The 19,207-nt window shown below is 40.1% G+C and overlaps 1 protein-coding gene across 2 annotated transcripts in view; it reads left to right on the forward strand.

Annotated features, from left to right (window-relative positions):
• The first annotated feature begins 279 nt into the window (after window positions 1-279).
• Window positions 280-19,207, forward strand: part of BMPR1B (bone morphogenetic protein receptor type 1B) — a 424,639-nt gene continuing 405,711 nt past the window's right edge. Inside the window, exon 1 of one of the 2 annotated variants that reach the window (XM_060094814.1) lies at window positions 280-350. The gene's annotated coding sequence lies outside the window, so the exon portion shown is untranslated. The remainder of the gene's footprint in view (window positions 351-19,207) is intronic. The other variant, XM_060094825.1, reaches the window with a different exon arrangement.

Here is a 19,207-nt window from a genome sequence, read left to right on the forward strand (position 1 = left end):
GTCTGCTCACCCTTCCAAACACGGGCGGCGGCTCTGGGGCAGCTCCAAGCGCGTTGAGAAGTGTAATCCCTCCGCTAAGTACTTGGCTCTCAGGCTCCAATCACTAGTGGGAGCTGGAGAGGGCAAGTGAAAAAAAAAAAAAAAAAATTCCAGAGGCAGCCGAGGAGCGAGAAGAAGAAAAAAAAAAAGTCCCGAGGCGGCGGCGGCGGCCGAGCAGCCACGGCGGCCAGAAGTTGACGGCGGGGCCGGACGCGGGGCGCGGAGCGGGCGCGGGCCTGCGGGGCGCCGGCAGCGGGCGGGGGACCCGGGACCGCGGCGCCGAGGACACCGGCGCCGGGGCGCAGAGGCGGGTAAGGCGCGCGGGCGGGCGCGCGGGCGCCGTCCTGGCGTGCGGGGGGCGGCCGAGCCGGCGGGAGAGCGGAGGGCGGCGCGGGCCGAGCGGCAGCCGGGCGCGGGGGCCGGGCGGGCGTGCTGGCGGGAGGAGAGCGAGCCGCACGGGCGTGGGGCGGCGGCTGCCCGCGCTTTGTGCGCTGGCGGCTCTGCCGGGACCCCCGGACCTCGTGCCCGCGCCGGCAGAGAAGCGGGGGGCAGAGGCGGCCGCGGGCGGGACACGTGCTCCGGAGTTGGGGAAGGAGGGACGCGGGGAGGCGGGGAGTCGGGACCTGGGAGCAGGCGGAGGGCAGCCTCGGAGTCGTTGGGGGGGGGGGAACCCGCGGGCCCCCAGCTCCGTGCGGAGCCACCTGCCCCGGACGCCTCCCGAGACCCAGCCTCGCGGCGGGGAAAGTGCGCAGCGGGCTGGTCCCGGTGCCTCGGACCCGGCTTGACTCTGCCGCTAGTGCTTCTGTTTCTCAGTCTGTTGTTCTCACGTTCTCAGTGTTTCTCTGCCTTCTTCCTCCCATCCTCCCTTTATTTCTGTCTTTCTCCCTCCCCCCTCCCCCCGTTTCTTTCTTCCCACCTCCTTTTCTGTCTCATGTCTCTCAATGTATCCCTCCCTCTCGGTCTCAGTATCTTCCACCCTGAGAGCGCACACTTTCGGTGTCTCTCTCATTTAGAGGCTGACTTTCTGCTTCTTGTCTCACTGTCTCTCCTCTCCCCTATCTCTCGCTCTCTGCACCCATCAATCTACTCGTCCCCGTTTCTGGCAGGGCTCCGTATTTCTGTCGGTTCCTTGCGGTGTTAGGATTTTCGACATGAGAGAAGATCCTCTGGAAGTTGTTCAGTGCGGTGCCTTACTCGTTTTGAGCTGCACCACTCCAGCAGGATCTTGGGTCCTTCGTGTTTGTTCTCCACAGACATGGGAACACTGGTTTCCTTGAGTTATTAGGAATTGCTCTTTTCTTAGTCACCTTTCCACCAAGGTGAGGTCAGTGACTGAGCAGCCACAAAAGTGCCAGTGAAAGAAAACAGAAGAGAGCTGCTTACTGCCCCTGACATATAAAGTGAATGTACCAAACATATCTGCAGTGAAGCAGATCCACCTGAGAAAAGATTCCTGCATTTTGGAAAGAAACAGAAAAGGCTCCACCAGTAGTGAGACGAATTAACTGAAAAGTATTTGAAAATAATTTGAAAGAGCACTTAAGGAAATTTCTTGCTATCCTAAACTGATGCCAACTAATAACTGTTTTCTTACATACATTTTTAGGATCCTAGTGACAGCTCTCCTAATTATTGTTTTGGGAAAATCGTGGGAAATGTCTTGTGTCAACTGGGACACTTGTCTTTAAGAAAATGTTCAGTCTTTGTACTCTTATACCTCTTTACACTCTGGTGATCAAGAAGAATTATTTCTAACTGCAAAGAAAATAGGAAAGGATTTGTCAGTAATTTTAAAACACGAGACATTCCAGAGATCAATAATTTCTTTGGAAAACTTTCACTCTAAGGATGTTTTGAAGGATATTACATCTTAGTGAAATATGCAGGTTATTACACACTTAGATCATTGTACGATGCAAAAAAAAGGTTTGTGTGCTGTAAGCAAATCATAGCAGCGATGTTTTTTTTTTTTATGGGAAACATAGCTGGGAAATTAATTGCTCTGATTTTCACTGTTTTCTTTAGTCATGCATAATGTACCTTTGTTTTTAGCAAAATATGGCCTAGGGCTCTAAAACTTGATACAGTGTGTTATTTGTCCAATCTGAATTACCATTTAGAAAACCACCTTTTCCTTTTGGTCACAAGATAGGAGTTGATTTGATCTCATTACTCATGTGCTGGGGTCTGCTGCTGTAGTGGCACTGATTTGTGATTTTAAATCAAAATGTTAGTTTTCGGTGAGTTAAAATCTTGATTGATGTCATGTTAGTGAATCATCACTCTTTATAGGGGCTTTGCCACCTTGTCTGCCAGGTGCTGCATGGCATTTAGCCTGGGCAGGGGTGTCTGAAATTCCCTGTTAGATTTTTGTCTCTGAGTGACGTGCTGCCTCTACGCATTGTATGTTCATATATGCCCTTCAAAATGTTCCAGTCGTTAAATAATCTTTATTAAAAGGATATTGACTTAATTTTTTTCTTCATCAACGTTGAAAGCTGTGTGAGATGGCCTGATCAATTATTTTTGTTACAGTAAATGCTGATTGTGGTATTTATTTAAAAGCATAAGGCAGTTTAAAATGTGATTTTGGGGGGGTACATGTAGCACCCTTTACTCTTACTCAGCGCTCAACTCATATTCATCATTTAAATCTAAAGTCGACTGTTATCTACTCCAACCCAGCAGAGCCTTTCCTAATTTCTGTAAGCCACCCCATCTCTGCCTCTCCGGCTTCTATGCACGCCTCCCTCCGTGTTCACCTCTCTGCCATGTAATTACTTGCTTGGCTCTTCCTCTGGCTGTTTTCTCATTGAGGTGGGATAGTGTCCTTTTCTTATCTTCTCTGCATTTCAGATGCCTGGCACATTACATGCCATGTGACACTCAAAAAATCCTCGAAGGATGATTTGCTCTCTGCCAGTTTGTTTCTAACTTGGGATTCTAACCCTTTGTAGATGCAGTAGCTCAAGGGAAATAGTTTAGTATGGTATAATAGTGGCACATAGACTGAGGGTTGAGAGAGTCGTAGAAAGCACCTCATCACACAGTATGGATGATGAAGCAGATGAGGACCAAAGAATTTGAAAACCATGCTCAAAACTAGACAATGAAGCCACGTAGGCTATACAGCTGAGATCTTATGTTATAGTCACTGTGCCACAGTTCTTTTTACTGGACTCATGTTTGCTTGCTTCCACTAGAAGTGGATAAATGTATTATTAGAAGGAAACAATTGTTGCAACTCTGAAAATCCCTTCTCAGGCCAACCAATAAAAGTCATGCATGAAATGTATCAATCTGCAATAACTCTTGTTATACATATGCATGGAGGTAATATTTGTCTTTGAGAACATTGCCTTCTAAGTGCTTTTATGTGTTAAGCACTGTTCTGCTTGCTAACTGTCATATTGGGCAGACTGATAGTTCTACCTGCGAAGAAGATGTAAGCTCTCTGGACTTCAGTGGTCTCCTCTGTAACTTTCAGTGTGTATGTTGAAGAGGGGTGGGGAGGGAAAAATGCCGTTTGGACCAGGTTAAGAGCTCTTTCTGAAGTTTTTCTTCAGAGACTACCAGTTTAACTCCCAGAACAACTGTAGATTCATCTCTTTTACACGTCAGACTTCCCTGTGAGCTTTTGTTTGAAAAAGGGCTAGAAAAAGGGCTAACGTAGTTTTAAAAAAGCTTGAAGACCACTTCACTTGTTTTCCAATCTCCCTTCCAGGTCTTGAATTTCATAATCAAGATAATTTCTAGTTTTTAAATCTGGGTATCTGGAGGATAGTTGATAAAAGTGTTAAGGATAGAAGGAGAAATTGCTTTTGCCTGAGAGATACTAATTTCAGGTTTCCCCGTGACAGATTTGATGTGATGACAGAAATTGAAGTACAGGTGTTATAATATATAGAGGCAGGCCAGAATTCAGGGAGAGGGAGGGGCCAGGGCTAGAAACATACATTTCAGAGTCACTCACACTTTAATAATTAAAATTAAGGAAAACTAAAACTTTTTAGGAGTAGAATCTGGAGAGAGAAGTGAAGATTTGGGGACAGGGACATTTTATGTTAACTTCTGAGTAGTTTTAAAGCTCATCTGTAGTATTAAGATAAAAAAGGCAACGCGTGATTTACATCAGGCAGTTAACCTGTTTTCATGAGTTTTAGAACATCTACTTACATGCCAGTTATCTTAATTACATTCATCTTTACTTAAACATTTGAGTGCCTGCTCTCTGCCTGGCGTTATTATATACTTTGGGACATTGCAGCCATGAGAGGCACAAGATCTTTGTCACTGAACTCTCGTTCTAGAGAGTGGAAGTACAGTGAACTATCAACAAGCACATGAGTAAGATAATTTTCAATAATGGAAATTGCCATTAGGAAACTAAGACAGGGTGATACGACAGCAAATGACTGGGGATACTGTATGTGAGGTAGCCAAGGAAGGCCTCTCTAAGGATGTTCCTGAACAAGAAAGAGCCAGCCCTGCGAAGATCTGGGAGAACTTCGGGCACGGGGGTCATTAAGAGTGTCTCTAAAGCAGCAGTAAGCTGGGCACACTGGCAGTTAGGGGAAATGGTAGAAATGAGGTCACAGAGATTGCCAGGCCTGTGTTAAAAGGTATGCATTTTATTCAAAGTACTTTTCTTTTTTTTTTTTTTTTTTTTTTGCAGTACGTGGGCCTCTCACTGTCGTGGCCTCTTCCATCCGGAGCACAGGCTCCGGATGCGCAGGCTCAGCGGCCACGGCTCACGGGCCCAGCCGCTCCGCGGCATGTGGGATCTTCCCAGACCGGGGCACGAACCCGTATCCCCTGCATCGGCAGGCGGACTCTCAACCACTGCGCCACCAGGGAAGCCCCAAAGTACATTTTATTGAACCACCCTGGAGGATTAAAAAAAAATTTTTTTATATTATTTTTTATTTTTTTTAATTTAATTTTTATTTCTGGCTGAGTTGGGTCTTTGTTGCTCTGCGTGGACTTTCTCTAGTTGTGGTGAGCGGGGGTTATACTTTTCGTTGCCGTGTGCGGGCTTCTCATTGCAGTGGCTTCTCTTGTTGCGGAGCACGGGCTCTAGGCACGCGGGCTTCAGTAGTTGTGGCATGTGGGCTCAGTAGCTGTGGCACGCAGGCTCAGTAGCTGTGGCTCACGGGCTCTAGAGCGCAGGCTCAGTAGTTGTGGCGCATGGGCTTAGTTGCTCCACGGCATGTGGGATCTTCCCGGACCAGGGCTCGAATCCGTGTCCCCTGCATTGGCAGGCGGATTCTTAACAACTGCGCCGCCGGGGAAGTCCCCCTGGAGGATCTTAAACAGAAGTGAGCAAATGTGACTTAGCATGTCTGTCTGTAGTGTGAGCAAGAATGTCTGAAGATGATGTGGGAAGCTGTGAGAAGGATCTAGCGGAGTTTGGTGGTTCGGCCAAGGGTGGAACCCTCAGAGACTGATCAGACATTGTTCTTATCTCTGAGTAAGAGTCACTGGGCTGAATCACGAGTCATGGTGTGTGGTCCCCGCCGTGCCCCCCCCCCTTCAGTTGATCTACATTACAGCAGTCCAGTGGTTCAGTGGTTGCTTTTACTTTTATTTTTTAACATCTTTATTGGAGTATAATTGCTTTACACTGTTCCGTTAGTTTCTGCTCTACAACAAAGTGAATCAGCCATATGTATACATATATCCCCATATCTCCTCCCTCTTGCGTCTCCCTCCCACCCTCCCTATCCCACCCCTCTAGGTGGTCACAAAGCACCGAGCTGATCTCCCTGTGCTATGTGGCTGCTTCCCACTAGCTATCTATTTTACGTTTGGTAGTGTATATATGTCCATGCCCCTCTCTCACTTTGTCCCAGCTTACCCTTCCCCCCATGTCCTCAAGTCCATTCTCTATGTCTGTGTCTTTATTCCTGTCCTGCCCCTAGATTCTTCAGAACCTTTTTTTTTTTTTTTTTTTAGGTTCCATATATATGTGTTAGCATACGGTATTTGTTTTTCTCTTTCTGACTTACTTCACTCTGTAGGACAGACTCTAGGTCCATCCATCTCTCTACAAATAACTCAATTTTGTTTCTTTTTATGGCTGAGTAATATTCCATTGTATATGTGTGCCACATCTTCTTTATCCATTCATCTGTCGATGGACACTTAGGTTGCTTCCATGTCCTGGCTATTGTAAATAGAGCTGCAGTGAACATTGTGGTGCATGACTCTTTTTGAGCTTTTACTTTTAAATTGCAGACCTCGACACCTTAGTTTCCAGATGTCACCTCTTTACCTTCCTTCAAATATCTCCGCTGCAAGCAAGTGTCTTGACTTGGAGGCTGCACGGTGTTTTGGGAAGTGCTGTGACAAGGTTCTTTAGGGCTCAGAGTGACCTTTGAACTACCTGGGGGTGCTTGGGTCTTCCAGCTAACATCTCTGCACTTCATTGTACATAAAATTTGTGTTCTGGTTACAGAGGAAAGGAAGCAAGTCAGAATTCCTCTAATCATGTTTGAGTGTCATATTTTTCTACCCCTCAGCTTTGAAAACTTTGCATGCTTCTTGAAAGACTTAACTGTAAAGTCCACAGTTTAGATCTGGATCTCACCCGTCGCATCCCAGCCCTTTCCAAAGAGCTGCTGTATAGTAAACATTTAGTAAATATTTGTGGAACGCTGTTGGATACAGTCTATTAGAGACCCGTAGTTTTGATTCTGCTGACTTTATTTTTCCTGTCTTTCAACAAGTATATGGCTGCATGTGCCTTCAACTTTAGAAGATAATAAGTAGCAAGTTTGGAAATGATTTTTCAGCAGGTTGCACTTACTTATTGGCTAAAGGAAAAGAGATACAATCCAATATATCTCTTTATAACATTTCTTGCCTGGCTGTCTTGAGATAAACATTTTTGTCATTTTTATAGCAGTTACATAGATATGGACTTAAACAAGTACAGACACATCTGTCACTAGTTAATTTGTTGATTTACGAATCTGAAGGGATTCCAAGGAAGTCTGTAATGATGGTGCCTTTGTCTAAATTAATCTCTTGATAGAAATCAGTGAGTTTTATCTAACTAATAGAATTTACAGCCATCTATAAAAGGTACTAAATTATCAGTTTCTTTTCTGGGAACAGGCTACTGTTCTGCTGTTGTCCAATCAACATTTAGCCCTAATAGTACACGTAATGGGGGATTATCCCCAGATCCTCCTCTTATTAACAAGTGTAGTGCCCTACTCAAACGGGCTTACAAACAGCTGGCATTACCTTGCTTTTATGTATCTAGCAGTTCTCTTTCATTGTTTCTTTAGATCCTTTTCAGTTAGTTAAGAGTCTCGTCTGTCGTCTCCTTCCTGTCTAACTTTATTTTGCTAAAACCTCATGCATTATACCCATTGGCTTCTATGTCAGATATCTTCTGTTTGTCTCTCCACATCTGCCCTCAACCCTTCTACTCTATGCTCTCTGCCCAGGACGATACCTGGCTGAACCACGCTGATTTCCAGATGGCTTAGGTCACTGGAGACCTCCAGCGGGAGATCAGAGGGAGGGTGGAAAGAGGGTATTGATTCTTCAGTTTGCTGCTTCCGTGATCAGTTTGGACTGCCTGTGTCTCTGCACAGAAAGTCCAGGTAACCTCTATGTCAGTCTCTCCCTCAGGAGTCCAGTAATCTCTGGAGTTAGTTCCTCTGCTTTTACTACCCTGATTTACTACACTACCCTTCAGGTTCTTTTTTTTTTGCGGTACGCGGGCCTCTCACTGCTGTGGCCTCTCCCGTTGCGGAGCACAGGCTCCGGACGCGCAGGCTCAGCGGCCATGGCTCACGGGCCCAGCCGCTCCGCGGCATGTGGGATCCTCCCGGACCGGGGCACGAACCCGTGTCCCCTGCATTGGCAGGCGGACTCTGAACCACTGCGCCACCAGGGAAGCCCCCCTTCAGGTTCTTTTGCACTCCTACCTATACCTTATTAAATTGTTTGTTTGTAAACAACTCCTCTTCAGTTTATCAGAAGTTGTAACAGTTAAGGTCCCATTTTCTGTTGATTCAGCTTCTGACAGCCACCTCCTTTTTGGAGCCTTCTTCGACTGATAAGAGCGGTTGGCTCCCCTTAACTCTCTTGGACATCTGCTTTCCACCCCAAATTATATGCTTCTATCCATGCAGCAATGGCACAGAAAACTTACATCGTGTTATGTAAATACTTTTCTGTCAACCAGTTTATTGGCTTAAATTTTTTACTTGATAGTCTGTAAACCTTCTACATATGTAACTTGGTTGTTTCACTCACTTTTTTATTCATTTATTAACACAGTGCATATGTGTAGAGTCACGGTTTAGGTCCATGCCCTGTGCTAGGCGTGGATACAAAAAGGCAGACGTTTGTCCTTACTTGGGTTGAGGATTGGGAAGGGGACAAGAAATAAAAAACTAAACATAATATTTACAAATCAAGTTTGTGATTTATTAAATGGCCACAGAACGGTAACACAATCTAACCAAATTTCTCTTGTTTAGTAATTCTAGAAATTTTTAGGCCTAACACCATTGCAACTTGATTCTATCTCATCACATGTTACGTGAGAAATTAGAGTTTTGAAGCAGTATGAGCTGTCCGACTAACTCACATACACAGTTTACATATAACAGTATGCTTTACTTGATTGCATTGTTTTCATGATCTGCTCCACGGAACAGTGGTTTTTGGGAATGTCAGGTTGTGTAGCCTAAGAAGGATCCCATGGATGGCACCGTAGCCTACTGCTGAACTGTGGAGACTCTGGAGTTTGACTGCTTTTTTTTATCACTTAATAGGTGTGTGACCTTGGGCAAGTTCCTGAACCTTCTGTGTTTCAGCTTCATCAGCTGTAAGCTGGGAATGACAATAATAGTGATTACTTCATAGGTTTGTTTGAGGATTATAATGGTGAATATTTGTATAGTGTTGAGAGCAATGTCAGGTACATAGTAAACACCACAGAAGCATTCGATAAGTAAATAAATGATCAAAGAAATCTGGGAATTGCTGATATTTTTAAACTGAAGCCTTTTCTGAGCCTTAATTATGCTCATAGGCATTGTGACCATCCCCAAAAGGGGTATTTGACCTTGGGGCTTATATTGATATTTTTTTCTCCATATATCATTGGACTAATGTTCCTCAGAACACACTTTTGGAAAAATTGATACAAATAATTGGCCAAACATTTCACCAGTTTATTGTCTCCGGAGAGAGAGGACTTGTTCCTCTACCTGTCCCACCTATTATAGAGTGGGAACCCAGTTCCTGTTCCCTGTCCTTCCCCTTTTTTATTTTTAAAGGTAAAATGAATGTTTTTCTTCATTACCCAGGGAAAGACTTCTTGCCTGTATAGATGTAAGTGTACTCAGGGTCTCTGGGGCTCACTGAGCCAGGTCTTTTGAAAAACTACTTACTGTTGTATTTTTCTAATAAAGAATACATATTCCTTGAAGTGAACTTGGGAAATTCAGAGAATTGTAGCAATTAAAATCACTCTCTTCTACCACACAGAAATAACTTCTTATTAACATTTTGGGGGTTTTTTTTTCTTTACAAAATTGGGAGCATAATATAATATGGTTTTGTGTCCTGCCTTTCTTTTTCATTTGACTTTATTTATATAATATTCTCAATCCCAGACATGTAGTGACTTCTGGCCTTCAGATGATTGGTAATCTACATTTCAAAAGAGCTTCTTTCCTTACTTACCCAATTCTGTGGCCAGAGACAATATGAAAATAAAATGGTGTATCTAGAACGAGTTTCTCATTTTAAGTATTCTTGGAAATTGGAACCACCTGGTAAGCAGTTGGCTATTCTGTTTAAGAGACCTGAAGTAGGTGACCTCAGGTTGCTTCATTTATGAGTCATTCCAGTGTTCTAACCAGCAGCCAGATGGACCCACAAGAATCCATGACCAGGCTGCTTTGTAGCCATTACTTACTCATCCTGAGTGACTGTGAGTGAACTTATATAATGTCGAGATTAACTAGGAAAAGTTATCCAGGGAAACCTGAATTATTCCAGAAGAAATTTAACTATTATTTAATTTTTAAATGATAAATTTGTTCCCTCCATTGCATGTTGTAGGTGTAGGATTCAAATAATATACTAATATGGAGGACAAACATTCTCTGAGTATTTTATCATGTCCTGTAATTTTATAATTTTGAGTGAGAAACAATGTTGCATTTATGTCAGTACATAATGTAAAGACTTTAAAAATACTGATTGTTGTAGGTTTTACTCTGTGTACCTTATAAAAGATGGATGCTGTTGTAATTAAAATATATCTGCTCAGTAAGTCCTTTTCCATTCAGTATACTTCAACAGTTTTGAATCTTTCTCTCAGGATTAAATCAATTATTCTTTAAAACACTTATCTTTAACATCTGTAGCAAATGAAAATATTTAAATTCTTTCTGAAGAAGAAAACCATGCTATACTGTTTAATTGAATTAAATTAGCTTTTCATGGAAATTTACCTAGGAGCTGTTTCTGGAACCAATTTGGAAAATGATCTTTGTATTCTGTGGCATTTATGTTTGATTATGTTTTTCTTAGTAATTCTCAATGGACCTGATTCACTCCTTGCTTCAGTCGTCAAACCCTTGCAATTTATGTAGGCAAATTAGGCATTTCCTACTCCATAATTATGCATATTTATGGAATAATGTATGCTTCCTCGTTAACTAAAGAGGGTGTAAGAAATTCTTAATTCTATAACTTAAAATTATCTAAATTTCATCATTTTTAGCATTCTGTAGAGTATGTTAAGACTGAGATAAAAGTCATAGGTATAAGTTAATCTCTTCCCAAAAATGTTTTGTACAGTTTGTTTTGACAGCTTTTACTAATAAAAGCAGGTACTGTTGTTTCTAAAAATCGCAGAGAATTCAAAACTTCTTACAAATATATTGCCTTGAAACAATCTGTACTTTAGGCACATCAAAGATTTTGTGCATACATTTTCTATACTACTTTTTTCTACATTCTCTCTTACATTGTTATTTCACAGAGCCACGAAGAATTTGAAAATTGCTCAGAAAAACTCAATCTTCAAGTTTTTTAGATGTGAAATTTATCCTTTGTGATCCACAGCGTGGGGATATATATTATATGGTTGGACCAGGACTATGACTTGATGCCTTTGTTTCTTGCATACTTCCTACTTAGCAGTTTAAAGATACTGAAAACATATTTAGCTTAAGGGGGAAAAAAAAAAAAAAACCTTTGCCTGTATCTGCCACAATCTGAATCGTTGGAGTTGCAGCTCTCTTTCTCCTCAGGCCTGTGAATTACATGAATGCTCATTTGTATTCTCTTGTACTCTCCATCTTCCCACTCTCCATCCACCCCTTACTTTTTCTCACTTTTGCACTTGATTTGAAAACACTGTTTCATCTGACTACTTTTTCTGAGCTGGGGGGGTAAAAATATGCTCATTTCTATGATTCTGAACCTCTAGGATATTTTCAAGACCTTTCCTAGCTTTACCATCCTCTGACTGATTAGAGTTTTGACTAAATTGGCATAACTGGAATTATGACTTGGTATTCTGTAGATAATCTTAACATACTTTAATAATATTATAGAATGATAATAGCAAAATGCAATTCTATTTTACGAAATTACTTATTTAATTATATAATTTCACAAATACTATTTTTATGAAATGTCCATGTTTTAAACATTGAAAGACATGGGTTCTCGTGGCTAAAAAAGTTAAAAATGGCACATATTATATAAAACATATTATTAGCTATAACTTGGATCTTGACAGTTTTCATTCCTTTATGCATTTCTTTGATATGTAATGCAATTATAGATGTTTGTTTAGGTTTTTACCAAGTACTCTCTAGCTCCTACTTTATTTGAAATTTTATGTATTTATAATTGTGGTTTGAAAGCTGTTATACATTCTTAAACATTTTTATTATAACTCACTAGCATGCAGCCTGGCTTACCATGAGACTGTAAATTCCTTTTTTGGCTCACCTCTCCTAAACCTGGAAGGTATAATGCAGTTTAACAATAATATTTCATATCTTTAGTTTGTGATTAATGTCTTTCTTACAAATGGAATTACTAAATATTTATGCGCTATGAATAAACTTGATGCTATATGTGTCAAAGAGATAGTTTGAGTCTTGCTCTAAGGGGAAAGATGTTTAAAATCATAGATGATACACTATCAAAAAATAAATGCAGGGCCTCCCTGGTGGCGCAGTGGTTGAGAGTCCGCCTGCCGATGCAGGGGACACGGGTTCGTGCCCCGATCCCGGAGGATCCCACATGCCGCGGAGCGGCTGGGCCCGCGAGCCATGGCCGCGGGGCCTGTGTGTCCGGAGCCTGTGCTCCGCAACGGGAGAGGCCACAGCAGTGAGAGGCCCGCGTACCGCAAAAAAAAAAAAAAATAAAAAAATAAATGCAGAGCATCAACAGATGGAATACGGGAACGACAAAATGAAAAGTCAATGAGCACATTTATGAAGTGCCAAGTTGAGTCAGTCTGTTATTCTGTCTTTAGGTGATGCCATCAGGGAATATGTTAGGGAAGGGTATGACTGGTGTTCCATGATTTCCCTTTTGAGATTTAGTATTATATCCTTCAAATATCTTAGTTTTCCTCAATGTAAACCAGTGCTGTCTTTTTTGGAACCGATGAGAATTTTTCAGTTTGTTTAACATCTTGGCTTTATATTTGTGTATTCTATTTGAAGCTACAACGGCATTTGCTTAGTTCTCTATGTCTTGTCCATACTCTCCATTGTTGTATAGAGGCTGTATGTTTCCTTGTCACTGTCACCTTTCTAGACTGAAAGAATGCTCACCTATCTTGTTTTTCTTCCCAGGGCTGTCCTTTGGTCCACTGGATCGTTTATTTTTATTTGTTTGGATTTTCCTCAGTTTCTAAGTCATTATTTCCTCTTCTTTCTTGGTGAAATTAGAGTTATAAGTTTTCATTCTTTAGCAGGTATTGGAGTGCTAGGCTGTGTTAGACTAGAACTGTATGTAGCGTTTTAAGTAAAAATGAACTGTGGTTTTAAATAGGAGGGAGAAACCTCGTGTTTTTTGTTCTTGAGTGATATCAGTGCCATTGTTACCTTTGTTGGCTATGGGAACAATTAACACAGTGACTTCTATGCTCCTTTTTATGACAACTAAGGCCCATTTACCCTAAGAAGTTCAATCTCTGTATACTTCCTCCCCTACATGTATAACCCTATAGTTTTCCACTTTCACTCTTATTTGATGTTTTCCTCCTAGTAACTCATAAAGTTTTGGAAATCTTGTAGGTTATCCCACTGACTTGGCATCTCACATACTGGAAAAACAGTCTCTTTTGCAGACCTGGAAAATTTAATCGACATTTCCTCTTCTACATCATTTATAAAGATGTTAAATAAGACCACTTCTAGCACCTTCCCTACTTATAGTTTTCTTGCCAAAATGATGCTTTTTTTTTTTTTAACTGTAGTCATTGTTTCTCCAGTTAAAAGTTCATCTAATCCTATAACAACTCAGTTCTTTTTAGTAACTTTCGTGGTAGTACCTTGTCAAGGGCTTTTTTAAAAAAAATAGGGTGGACTATATTTACTTTCTCCCTTGAGGCTCCACACAGCTTTTACTATGCCAACACATGATTACCCCTGAACAAAGTCAAAGCTAGCCCCCCACCCCCTTACCATTGTTTGCTAAACTCTTCTGTGAGCTTATGCTTTAGCATATATAGACCTCACAAATTTGCCAAATTGCCAAGAAATAATTATAACATTGAATTGGGGAAATTTGAAAGGCTGTGGATGAAAGATGAAATTTAGCATTAATGTTGATGGTTGAAATGCAATTATATATAAGCAAGCAAAAAGGAGTTTACCGTGTTTGAGACTTTCCTGTGTTCCAGCCAGTGAGCTAAAGAAGCCCATCATGGTTAAGATGGTGATTGTCATCCCCATTTTACAGATGAAGAAACTTAAGACATAGTGAGGTACAGCAGTTGTTAGTCCAGGATTCTAAGATAGGTAGGTGTCTGATTCTAAATATGTGCTTCAACGATGGAGAGCTGTTAGAGCCAGATATTGTGTTAGTTATTGATGATACAAAGATGAGCAGAACTAAGCCCATGTGGTCCAAGAGCTTCGAAAGTCCCTTGAGGGAAGGAAGAGACCTATGCACAACTGTAAGAGAGGTAATTGCAATGTGGAAGGTGTTGTGAGCTAAGTAAAAACTTAAGTAAAAAGTCACCACATTTTGGGCTTCCCTGGTGGCGCAGTGGTTGAGAGTCCGCCTGCCGATGCAGGGGACATGGGTTCGTGCCCCGGTCCGGGAGGATCCCACAGGCCGCGGAGCAGCGGGGCCCGTGAGCCATGGCCGCTGAGCTTGAGCGTCCGGAGCCTGTGCTCCGCAACGGGAGAGGCCACAGCAGTGAGGGGCCCGCGTACCGCAAAAAAAAAAAGAAAAAAAAGTTACCACATTTTTACTTAAACTGACTTCCATTTGATCCCCATTTTTTATGTGTGCATTTTTTGTGAGGGCAGGGGAGATGGCAGGGGAGAGGGACATGGAGGGCGTTAACACGGGTTAAATGTAGTGACATGTTTTAGTGGATTTCGGAAATCAAATAGCTCAGGCAGTTTGCTAAGAATATAGAGATGCAAATGATGAAAAATCATTTAAAATTGATCAATTTATCTGAAATGACATTAATAAACTTAAAATTATTTTGAAGGAAACACCATAACATATACCTCATGGTAAACATTGGATTTGGGGGCTTGGCAAAAGTTCGGTCATTGGGAGGGACCAGAAGGTATCTACTGAAAATACAGTAAAAACCTTCGAGGAGAGTTTGATCTTGAAATCACTTTTTCTAACATTTAAGTGGACTCTGGGTCATCATCTGTAATAGAGATATCACCTATATTTTTTCTCTATTCTTATTAGTCAGAATGTGTTAGAGTGAAAATGAAATGACTACAGTGGTTTTCAAGGAATCATAAAACCTCTTCTTTATTTTAAGCATAACACCTTTATTTTTTGCAGGTTTAAATGAAATGGGGTCTGTTGTCTGTGGCCATGGAGCTTAGCTGAGGCAGAGTTGTTAAATTAAAGAAATCTTTAGTTTCCAAAATAACCACATGAAACGTGTATTTGACATGGAGAAAAAATGCTATGGGGAAATCAAAGTTTAAAATGGACTTAGGCATTAAAAGTGAAATGGTAAATTAAAAAAATTGATACTACAAATATTACATATATGTTAAATCAGCACATTTTTGCTAGTCCAGTAATCACCATTTGATTTTCCAAAGGCATACATATATCACAAAAACATTAAGTTATGGTACAATTTGTAACAAACAGAAAGCTTCCTTAGTGACTCTTTATATTCCAAAATACAATTTTTCCATTACGGAAAATTATATTTATGTTGAACATAAATAATCAGATATTTGCTTCACTAATGATCCAGATTATTGTAAAATCATGTTACTGGATTTAACGATGCGACCTCTGTTCTGTGACCTTGTGTATTCTGGAGGCTTGTTATGCGTGTCAAGGGTATTTCCTTTTATTTGTTTTAATTTTACCTGCCACTTAAATCATTGAATGATCCTTCATAATTCTATTATGAAACCATATAATAAGGAAGGGCTAGTTGATTATTTTTTACTTTAACTTTCGTAATCTCATATAGTTCAGATCTTCTTTGTGTTCTCATTCCTCAGGTCAAATAATTTTTGTTTTGCAATTTCTCATCACAGTAATGGATGAGATAGAGTAATAATGTTTCAGTACATTTATTATTATTTTAGCATTTTACATCTGTTCTCTCTTTCAAGGGGGGAGAGGCACGTAGTATGTTGAGAACAGCACACGATTGAGAGATAGGTAAGGCCATAATTGGTTTTGGAACCTGAGACTGATCACTTAAATAAAAGACTGACCAATTCTCTAAGGTCTTTCTGTCTTGAAATGCTATCATTCTATAACCCAAATGGGCAAATCTTATCATGGTTAATAATTACAGTATGGCATTAGTTTCTTTAGAGCAAGGCACTGTAACTGATTTGTGTTTGTTTTTTTTCCTTCCGGTGGTTTTTGGAATTTCTGAGACAAAGCAGTGTTCACAAATTAAGTCCTTTCCAAAGCTAATCACCTTGGATGTTTTATAATTCTTCACATAAGAGACTTATACTTACAAATCATATAATTATTACTGTGTACCGTTCTATATGCTTTTATAAATAAACCTTTTACTTGTGGGTTGTAAATAATTTTGGTTAGTAGGAAGTAACTCTGCAATCAATACTGTTGTACTACTTTCTTTGAATTATTTTCTAAGAACTTTAAGGCAGTTGTTGAAAATGGTTTTGTTCAGAAACCAGATTCAGTTTACAGTTTGACTGTATCGGATTATAGTGGCTAATTTTACTAAAGGTAAAATATGCAGAGCATGCCATCAATATGATAAATTTGATTTGGTGATTATAACTTTTCACTAATTAATGAGAGATTATTTCTGTGTGCCTTATTGGTTACCTTTGTTTCTGTGATGCCCCGTACTAAGTATTCTCTTTTAAAGCTATTTCTAATGTAAAAGCAAGGACTGAACCAGGTTTAGATGCGCAGATAACCTGGTTCTTTCTATGAGAAGTTAATGCCCATTCTATTCTCTTTCTAAAATATTCTTTTTTCATATTGTTCCAGGATTGGTTTAATGTTCAGATTCCTTTAAATGTCTAGGCAACTTGATATATTCTTATTTTCAAGTTGATTAGTTACTTTTAAGAACTGTATTTTCTTTTTCTTTTTTTTTAAGCCTGGTAGGATTTTTTTTTCTTTTTATTTAATTATTTTTGGCTGCGTTGGGTCTTTTGCTGCACGCGGGCTTTCTCTAGTTGCGGCGAGCAGAGGCTACTCTTTGTTGCGGTGCGTGGGCTTCTCATTGCGGTGGCTTCTCTTGTTGCGGAGCACGGGTTCTAGGCACGCGGGCTCAGTAGTTGTGGTGCACGGGCTTAGTTGCTCTGCGGCATGTGGGATCTTCCTGGACCAGGGCTCGAACCTGTGTCACCTGCCTTGGCAGGCGGATTCTTAACCACTGTGCCACCAGGGAAGTCCCAAGAACTATATTTTCGTAGAACAGTCAACTCCATTATTTTTATATGTGTGAAGATTTAAGTGGTAATTTTAGATTATCCATAACAAACTTTTAATCCTAGTGTGCTTCTGTGCAACTTTCCTTATAGTATGTCAGTATGTGTTGCAAGAATCTATACTAAGAGGAAAATTATGCTTACCAACCTAAGTAAAATAAAATTGAGAAAACAAAGCCCCTAAAAATTCATCCTAGAGCATTTACTGTTGATATAAAGCAGGAAGGCTCCACTGAAAACTATAGAGTTGTTTGTTTTACATGAATTGTTTGCTCTTATGAGATAAGGGAAACAAGATAAGGAAAAAGTTGATGTTCTTAAGTAATGCTGAAAATGTTTTGTCCATAGTGAATGGATTAGAGTTCATGATACTAAAACTCTTGAATCAAAAATGAGAAAGTGTGAAACAAGTAAGGCAAATCCCCTTCATACGGACTCGTCGTCTTGGAAGTTGGAAAATGAAAACAATAATCTGATTACCTTTATGCCCAACGTTTATCACTTTACGTATGAATTTCTCACACTGATACTATTCTTGTGCTTTTTCCTTCTTTGGAAAATTGATTCATTTTCAGAAGAGGTTCTGTTAATCCCATTCTACTGGATTCATTTTCTTCCTTTACTCTGTTTGTGCCTTCTTCCATTCTAAATGCTCTGCACTGTATCCATTTATAATTACTAGTTTCCTGAATTGTTAGTGTAATTAGTATCCTCACCAAAAACTGTCTTCTGTTTCTCTATTTTCCTCATATTTCGCAGTATGGAATATACCATAAAAGATGCTTGGTCAGTGTTGATCGACTGATTGCCTTCCCTACTTTGTATGGATATAATCTTTATTTCCTTGTAATTATGGAAATTTTCCCTTCGAGAATATGTGAGGAGCCTTAGGGTTTTAAAAAAATGTACCATTTGTTGTGTTTGCTATATAAGTGCATTCTAGGACATGAAATGGGGGAAAATTCTCTTCTGTATTTTGACTAAAGCCAACATAGATGTTCTGTACTGGACTATGCAGTCCGATACCTGCATTTGTATCCTGGCTCTTCCATTCATTGCCCTCATCTGTGAAATGGGGAGAGTAGGCGTACTATTCGGTAAGGATGCTGTGGGAGTTAAGTACCTAGAACTCTGCCTGGCATACAGTCATTGTTCAATGAATGTTCACTCTTGTCCTTTATTTTAGATGTCTTTAAGTGGCATTGGCACTCAGCCTACTTTGAGGTACCTGTATGATATTGTTCTACTAAAACGGAATGAAGAAAATTTACAAAGCTGATCGATCAGTTTTCATGAGAAATAATTTTCTTACAAATGCTTCCAAAGGCAAAATGTTTTAGGTCACACATATTCGTATTAAAATATAAGTGCCTAGTTAGAAACAAGAAGCTCTTAGAAACAAAGTATTTCCTTCCCTTTTTATTCATTTTGGGATACTTCCATCTTTATTTCAAACGCTTGCTTCTAAAAAAAAGTACATATAATGAAATAAGAGGATAAATTGTATGTTTTTATTAATTTGACATTTTTGCTTGATGATTTATGAAAAGTCTGGTTAAGTTTAGCATTAGTGGAGCTTGAAGAGATGTTAGTATTAAGCGAGCATTTAGTTGCATGACATGATCAGTTTACACTATTGCAGAACCTTAATTAAAGCTTTATTAAACTGTGTAAACCATGATCCAGTTTGGATTTGAAAGTAGATAGACATCTGTTTCAAATATTATTACTGCAGTTAGAAATTAATAGCTTTTTTTTTCTGAAAGTCTCCAAGTTGCCCTTTTGAAACTTTTATTTCTGTCTCCTATTCTCCTATTCTGTGTATTAAAATAGTTTTTTGAGATGTTAAGGCTATTTTAAAAATCACATTCATAACCTGTATAATACCTGTACAAAAGAAAAGCAAGGAAGTGTTTTGGAAGTACTTTATCGAAGAACAAAAAAACAAGACTCCTCTTTGTTCTGTGTTGAAAGCAAATTTGTATAGTGTTGCATCAGAGGCA

Source organism: Mesoplodon densirostris, chromosome 1, assembly GCF_025265405.1.
Source record: "Mesoplodon densirostris isolate mMesDen1 chromosome 1, mMesDen1 primary haplotype, whole genome shotgun sequence".
Classification (NCBI taxonomy): Eukaryota; Metazoa; Chordata; class Mammalia; order Artiodactyla; family Ziphiidae; genus Mesoplodon; species Mesoplodon densirostris.